Source organism: Gossypium hirsutum, chromosome A09 (assembly GCF_007990345.1).
Source record: "Gossypium hirsutum isolate 1008001.06 chromosome A09, Gossypium_hirsutum_v2.1, whole genome shotgun sequence".
Lineage (NCBI taxonomy): Eukaryota > Viridiplantae > Streptophyta > Magnoliopsida > Malvales > Malvaceae > Gossypium > Gossypium hirsutum.
Genome location: NC_053432.1, coordinates 59,687,908 through 59,696,506, shown reverse-complemented (window position 1 = coordinate 59,696,506; position 8,599 = coordinate 59,687,908). Strand labels below are relative to the sequence as shown.

The following is an 8,599-nucleotide window of genomic DNA, read 5'->3' as shown; positions in this document are numbered from 1 at the left end:
ATACTACTATTCGATAGGTACACTTGCCTACATCGCGATAATAGTTAGTTTCAAGAACGATTAATTATAAATATTTAAAACCTATCACGAAATTATGCGATCATAAACTAAGAAAATAACTATCATAATAGTCGAAAATAGTACAAAAAGTAGCAGTACAAAAAGTAACTAATAGACTAAGAATGCATGATAATAAGGATTATACAAATAAACTAAACAGTAGTATGAATATTAAAAAGTGAATGAAAAAGTAAATGACTAGTAGGTAACAAATATAGTAAAAAAATTCAATTAACAAATAATAATAAACAATAAATAAATAATAAACTAATAAGAAATAATAAATAATAAATTAATTAAATAAAGAAAAGGGAAGGGCAAAAGGGATGACCGATGATGGTAGGGCGGTGTGGAGGCACGGTGGTCGACAGCGAACCAGTCGGAAAAGGGTTGTAGATGAGGAGGGGGTGAAACAAATGAGAGAGGGAGGAAAGAGAGAAGAGGGGGCTATGGGGGTTGGTTGTGGTGTCGAAGGGAGGAGAAGATTCGAATAAAGGAAATGAAGTAAAAACGAAGGGTGAGGGTGGAGCAAACAGTGACAGAATGGTGCAACGGTGGCCAAAATAAGGGAAAGAAATAGAGTAGTGGCTAAGATTTGAGAAGTTTGAGAAGAAGAAAAAAAATAAAATAAAAATTGGGATAGGGATTTTAGGAGGGACACAGTTGTGTGAGGCCCGTGTTGGGCCACACGTCCGTGTGGTGTGTTTTCAACCCGTGTGTGTTAAAAATTCAAGCTCAGTCTTCACACAGCCTCAGACACGCCTGTGTGTCCAGGCCATGTGGCACCTCCTTCGCTTTTCCCATGCCCGTGTGACCTTCTGACTTGTTTTAAATCTAAAAAATTTAGCTCCAGATTTCACATAGTCTAGGACACGTCCGTGCGGCTCTGCTGTGCGAAAGTCTGTGTGGCTTTGCCGTGTCTCGTACACGGTCGTGTGTTTTGCCCGTACAACTCTCTAACTTGTTTTAAAATTTAAAAATTAAGTTCCAGGTGCCACACGGCCAAGGACACGCCTGTGTGTCCAGGCAGTGTGGGTTGAAAAACACACTTCTTTTATTAAATTAATTTTAAAGTCTAAGCTCGACTTACCTCGTATTCACATGGTCACGATGGTTCGTGGAGTTAAAACTCCTTTTTCTCACTATCAATTCTATTAGCAGAATAAGGTTTGAGTTGATGATCGTTTTATGATTTCGCTAAACTAGACTACGATAACGACAAAGGCAAACGCACCAATCGAATGCTAGTATAGCTATGGTGAGTCCAGAATATTGTATCCATAAGGACTAAAAGTACAAGTATTAACTATCTTTCTATTATTTAACCTAAAATAAAAGGGATTTGTTTTAATCTAAAATTAACTCAATTAATTAACTAATGAACACGGCAAAGAGTGAAGGAAATAATCGAATAAACCAATGATAAAGACAATACCCAAGGAAGAATCCACCTAGACTTCACTTATTATTCTGACTCTGAATCAAACGATTTATTCACTTGTCTTGATCCGTAGAAATCCCTAAATTATGTTAGTATCTCTTTTGAGACTAAGAACAACTGACTCTAGGTTGATTAATTGAAATCTCTTTCTAATTAAAACCCCTATTGTCGCATTAACTCGATTTATGGATTCCCTTATTAGATTTGGCTCTAATCCAACGGATTTATGTCATCCTATTTCTAGGATTGCAATCAACTTCGATTAATTATGCTATATCTACTCTTAAATAGGGACTTTTGCTCCACTGAATCAGCACATCAAACTTGAATTAATATCCTGAAAAATTAAGGCAAGAATTAATAACACATAATTAAGAACAAGAATAAGTATTTATCATGTAATTTAGAAAATTAAATAATAAGATCCATCATAGGTTTCTTCTTCCCTAGGTATCTAGGGAATTTAGTTCATAATTTTGGGGAAAAACATCTCAAAAATAGGAAAACAACAAAACATAAAGAAACCCAAAAAACTTAGAGAGAATTTGAAGGGAGATCTTCAATCTTGAAGGAGATCCTACTTCCGAGTTGAATCTGTTGGCATTCTTTGAGTAATTTCTGCATTCTACTCTGTGTTTCCCCCTAAGGTGCTCTTCTAGTATGTATTTATAGACTTTAGAATGCTCAAAAACCCTAAAAATTGGTTTTTTCTGCGTGTTTGGGAAACAAGGAGTGATATGGACATGGGCTGCCACATGGGTGTGTGGCCAGCCCGTGTGATCTGCTCAGCTTTTATGGAATTAGTCTTGGTCGTGTAGGTCTTTAAATCAACCCGTTTATTCTGTTTTGGCCCGTTTTCTACTCCTTTTGTTCCCCTATGCTCTCCTAAGTATAAAACATGAAATTAAAGAATTAGGAGCATCTAATTCACCAAATTATATAATAAATCATCCAAAAATACACTAAGCATGGGATTAAAACATGTTATATTTATGGTTTATCAAATATCCCCACACTTAAGCGTTTGCTTGTCCTTAAGCAAAATCCTTAACTCACAATTAAGAGTAAACTTTCTCAACTCATAATTCTCATTAATAATGTTTTATCATAATTCACAATTAATCACACATTGATAATTCAACTAAAAGAGCACTAAATGCACAAACAATCAAAGTCTAACATTTTTTTAAAGCATGAAAACATAGGTATTTCCCCTTATCTAAGTAATTACTCTTAATTCAAAATTGACAAGATTTGACATCCTCACTAAAGGTTCACTCAAATCACTCAAAATGTTTAAGATTCAAAAAATTAAGCACTCAAAGTCAAACATGAAAAATTATTACCATAAGCTTCCATGAAAATCAAATCTCCACCACTATAATGAGATGATACACAAATCAAAAGGTCTTTTAAAAGGTTGTAATGGGGCTTGGGTTAAAAGTGTGGTTAAAGGCTGAACAAGAAGGTTAGAATCGAGATTGAATCGATAAATTACCTAACTAGAAAAACTAAAGTAATACTGAATAATTACTTCAATTAAAATAATTCAAGAATAAAACGAGTTTCTTCTCAGAATATGAAATTTACTACTTAAGTTCAAACCAAAGAACTAGAAATAATCAACATAAATGTATAATATATATATTTGACTTTTGTTTTTGAATGAATAAGAACAAAATTGATAGTAAGAGAAAAATTAATAATTGGAATAAAAAAACATAGTTAGGCAACTAACCAAATCAAATCTCGACAAAAAGGAAGTCAATAAAATGGGAAAATGAATCAAAAATGAGTTATGGATTAATATTAACGGGTAAATCAAGAAACAGTTCGTTAGGCTCAAAGGGGTTCATTAAGGCTTAATTATGAAGGTAGGCTTTTTATGGAACAAGTGGGTTAAAACCTAGGTGCCTTTGTCATCTTAGTATATCAAATCAAAGGTGTGGTCTCACAAAAATTATGGCTTTTGATGTCAATCTTGCAAATTTCAAACTTTAAGGTAATAGCTCAATTTAGGGAAACAACCTAAAAATTTTTAATTCTGAAAATAGACTTATCATGCTTGATTCTCTAGTGTCTTAAAGTTTAAACCATCACTGCACAAATACCTATGAATTAAATCTAAAACATACCAATAAGAATCATAAATCAAGGAAAAGTTCATTCTAATAATGATATGAGAAAATTACTTAAAAACATAAGGCATAATTCAGGGATTTTAAAATAATCATATTAATAACCTCCCCACACTTAAGATGTACATTGTCCTCAATACACAAACAAATAGAATCATAATAGAAACAGAATATCATAAGTGAGGGAGAGAATTGAAACTGCTCTGACTGTTGGATGAAATTCCCAAAATAGTGAAAAGTGGAATTGTAGATAAATATATAGGTAGTGCAAAATTTTGAGCCATTGATAAGAAGATAAACATAATATTGAAGAAGATTAAAAAGTGTTACTCGATTAGAAATAACCATATTAATTAAAATAGAGTTCAAAATATAAATACAAAATAAACATAAAAATAAAATTAAAGATCAAGATAAAAATAAAAATAAAAATAAAAATAAAAATAAACATAAAGATAAATGGACTCAATGGTCCTCATCATCAGAGAAGTCAACATCATGAGTCATCGATGTTGAAGATGAAATATGGAGATGCTGACATATCTATTGTAAAGTCATATTGATGATGTCCAACTTCTGAAAACATTGCTGCTCGAAGCGAGTAAATAGCTCGGAGAGGTTTGCGAGGGTAGCAGCAGAATGAGTGATATGCTGAACATCAGATTGGAATAGTCTGTACTGAGGAGGGTCCACGCCACGTCGCCGCTTGATCATACTCATGTGGATCATGCTTAAGATGCCCTAAGGGGACATTTGGCTGATGAGGGTAAGTTCCAAGGACTACTCCGGTGTGTTGAGTAAACCGAAGTGTCGAGCGAGACGAGTCACGTAAGGGTCAAGACAGATGGGGCCCTTCTTATGGTGTTTAGTCTGATGGCGAAAAGATAGCGTGATGAAGTACGCCAAATTAATAATATGGTCGTGGTCCCCATAGGAAATAGGCGTCATAAATACTAACTACTCCTGTACTCTCTCTCTGACCTGTCAATGTATGAGCCAGAAGAGCAGGAAGGTACTGTAGGGCTGGTGGGAGAGATGTCGCCTTCGAGAGACTCGATTCATAGTTTGTCAGGCCGCCTATGAGATCAATCCAACAGCATGAGGGCGAGTGATGAATATGCGTATGAAGCTGAAGGAAGTCCTCAGCGCTCATGAACTCCTTTGTGTAAAGTCCCAAAGCAACATCGAACTCTAGGACACTCATGTGTCGTACCAACCTGCCAAGGCGAAAGGTGATGGTGCTTGACTCGTCATGGATTGACATGACCTGTTGGTCCGAAAATGTAGCATCGAACTCTAAGGTGAGCTCCATGTAAGTAGGCTTGATGATGGTGAAGAATCTATCCCACGGGGCTATGGCAATAATTGTACGCACATCATCAGCCAAATGGACCTGCTCTAACGCAACCCAATCAATGCAGCGCCCTAGGCCAAGTTGTCGCTGTTGAAGTAACTGGTACATATCCTCCCGGGGACTCGTCGAAAATCGAAGAAAAGGATAGTAAGCCTCGGGAAGATGCGCTCGAGGAGGAGGTCCCACCGAGGCCCTTCTGCTTTTTTGAATCGGGGACGAAGACTTTGGATTTCCCTCGAGTGTTTGTCATAACCTGCTTGCAATAAAGTGAATGAATAAATCATATTGAAGAACCAAAATAATAGGCAAACGTAAAATAATTATCCAAGTTCAGCTCCACAATGAGACTAATGAAGAAATGAACTAAATATGATCAGAATAAGAGTAAGAAACAAGATGGTAATTATAAAAAAAAAACCTAGTGAGCGTAAGTAAAAACAATAATGAGCATTATCAAAAATGAAGAAACAAAATAAAAGTAAAATTAACTAGAGGAAACTACATGTATAATAGTACCCTATGGAAAGGAAAATAGAAACTAAGAGCAAATCATACATGAAAATTGTCTAGAATTGAAAGAACATAGAATCAGTAGTCAAAAATCTGAATAACCAAAATGAATAAGTTAATAGCTAAAAGCACAAAAAATAAAATAATAATAAATAAATAAATAGTAATAATGATATAGGAAAGAACAAGGGGGTTTAAAATAGGACTGTTGGCAGGTGAATGGGTGGTGAGTTGGTTGGGTTGTGTGCGCAACTGGGGGTTGTTGGTCATATTTGGGGCTCTTAAGGTTTGTAGGTGGAGAAGAGAGGGAGGATGTGCGACGGTAAGGGGGTTGAGGCTGGTGCAATGTGGTTGGGTGCGTGAGGGGAGATGGGGTGTGGTTGTGCATGGATTTGAGGGTGGGTGTAGGGTCGACGAGGTGAGGGGCGTGGGGAAGAGAGGTGACTTGGAGCAGGACATGGTTGGTTGAGGCTTAGGGTGAATAGGCACGCGGCTGGGTTTAAGTCAGTTCAGGCTGACTATGGTGGTTGTCGAGGGTTTTGTGAGGGGTTAGTGCGCAAGAGTAGTAGGGGGATAAAAGGTGGAGCAAAGGGGTTGAGGGGTGAAAAAGGTGGCCGAAATAATGGGAGAAAGGACAGCGGTAACTAGGGCTTGGGGGGTTTGAGAAGAAGAAGATAAAAATAAAATTTTAAGGTTGTGGATTTTATGGGTAGCACGGTTGTGTAATAAATTGCTCAGATTTTGCATTGTGTATTCTCAGTTTCTCCTTGACTTGTGACCACCATTCGTCTAGTTCATCGATTTGAAGCCTTCGTTCTTCACGAGTTGTTCTGTCCTTGACGCTTGAGCTAGGCCTTGGCTTTATCACGATTTTCCAAGGTGTTTCCTGTAAAGGATGCAGAGCCACAAGGTTATTAACGTCAACAGAATTCTTAATATTATCTCGATCACTATATATTCTAACAAAATCACAAGCTTGGAGTTTGATCATGTCATCGCCTACACAAAGTATGATTTCACCTATACCAACATCGATAATCATTTTAGCAGTTGCTAAAAATGACCAACCTAGAATTAAAGGTGTCACTATTCTCATCCATGTCTAGAACAACAAAGTTGACTGGGAATATAAATATATCAATCTTAACGAGTACGTCTTCAACAATACCCTTAGGAAATCTAATAGTTTTGTCTGCTACTTGAATACTTATCCTAGTTTGTTTAGGTTTTCCAAGACCTAGTTCTTTAAACATTTTATAGGGCATGACATTTATACTCGCCCCTAAATCAGCCAAAGCATTATCAATATTTAAACTACCAATTAAACAAGGAATAGTAAAACTCCCTGGATCTTTCAACTTGTTGGGTAGTTTGTTTTGTAGAATTGCTGAGCAAACTGCATTTAATTCCACATGGGACGAATCATCTAACTTCTATTTGTTTGCTAGAAGCTCTTTTAAAAATTTAACTGAGTTGGGCATCTGCGAAAGAGCTTCAATAAACGGTAAGTTAATATGTAATTTTTTTAAAAGGTTAAGAAATTTACTGAATTGTTCATCGTGTGGTCATTCTTTGTCGCATTGGGGTATGGCACACAAGGTGTATATTCTGTACTCACAGTTTTTGTTTACTCTAGTTTTCATCCACCTTATCTTTACTTACAACATTTTCTTGCCTTGGGTCTGGTTTGGACTTAACTAACCCTTCTTCATATCGAACAGTAATCGCATGGAGCTGTTCTCTTGGGTTAGTCTCGGTGTTGCTAGGCAAGCTACCTTGTGGTCTTTCTGAGATCAACTTAGCAAGCTGACCTATTTGATTCTTAAGCCCTTGAATCAACGTTTACTGATTTTTAAGCACTATTTTGGTATTTTGGAAACGTGTTTTTGACACTGAGATGAATACTTTCATCATCTCCTCAAGGTTCGGCTTCTTTTCTTGCTGGTAAGGTGGTTGAAAGCCTGGAAGGGGTTGTGGTCTTTGATTGCCTTGACCAACCCAAGAGAAGTTGGGATGGTTCCTCCAATCTGCATTGTAAGTATTACTATAGGGGTTATTCTGAGGTCTAGAATTGTTACCCATACAGTTGACTTGTTCGTTCGTAGTACTAGGGTCGTAGGTTAGGCATTCTGGATTATTCATTCCTCTTTCACTTGTGTCACACTGCATCACCAGATGTACCTACGTTGAAACACATAAACCATCAATCTTTTTATTTAAGAGCTCTATCTGGTTTGACAACATGGTGATCGTGTCGAGGTTGAAAACACCAGCGTCTTTTTTCAGCTTTGTCTTCATGACTTGCCACTGATAATTATTTAGCGGCATCTCTTTAATAAACTCATAAGCCTCCTCAGGTGTTTTATTATTGAGGGTACCACTGGTGACTACATCGATTAGTTGTCTAGTTGAGAGGTTCAAACCATTGTAGAAAGTTTGAACCTGTAACCATAAGGGTAACCCATGGTGAGGGCACCTTCTCAATAAATCCTTATACCTCTCCCATACATGGTATAGGGTCTCTAAGTCTACTTGCACAAAAGAAGAGATAGCATTCCTCAACTTTGCAGTCTTGGCCGGTGGAAAGTATTTCAATAGAAACTTTTCTCTCATTTGCTTCTATGTAGTGATGGACCCTCGTGGTAGAGAGTTCAACCATTGTTTAGCTTTATTCCTCAGTAAGAAGGGAAATAACCGAAGGCGAATGGCATCGTCAGAAATGCCATTTATCTTGAAAGTAACACAGAACTCTCAGAAATTGGCCAAATGAGTATTTGGGTCTTCATCCTGCGAACCATCAAACTGAACAAACTGTTGAATCATTTGTATAGTGTTAGGTTTCAGTTTAAAATTATCTACAGCAATGGCAGGTATAACAATATTCAATTCAGCCCCAGTGAGAGTGTGCTTAGCATAATCGTACATAGTACAAGAAGCAGGATTCTGATTTATAACATTCGCGGTAACCATAGGAGGTTGCGGATTATTCCAATTTTCAGCCATCTCCTCAGTAATATTGGTATCGTCCTCGTGCTCTTCCTTTATATGTTGTAAACTCCACCTTATTTCTCTATGATTTCTGTGAGTTGTGCTTTC

General features: G+C 36.9%; 1 non-coding gene across 1 annotated transcript; it reads left to right on the top strand.

The window, feature by feature from the left end:
* Positions 1-7,961: 7,961 nt before the first annotated feature.
* On the top strand, positions 7,962-8,068 carry LOC121206892 (small nucleolar RNA R71). The gene has a single exon (XR_005902063.1). It is a non-coding gene; the product is annotated as a small nucleolar RNA R71 (small nucleolar RNA).
* The last annotated feature ends 531 nt before the right edge of the window (positions 8,069-8,599 follow it).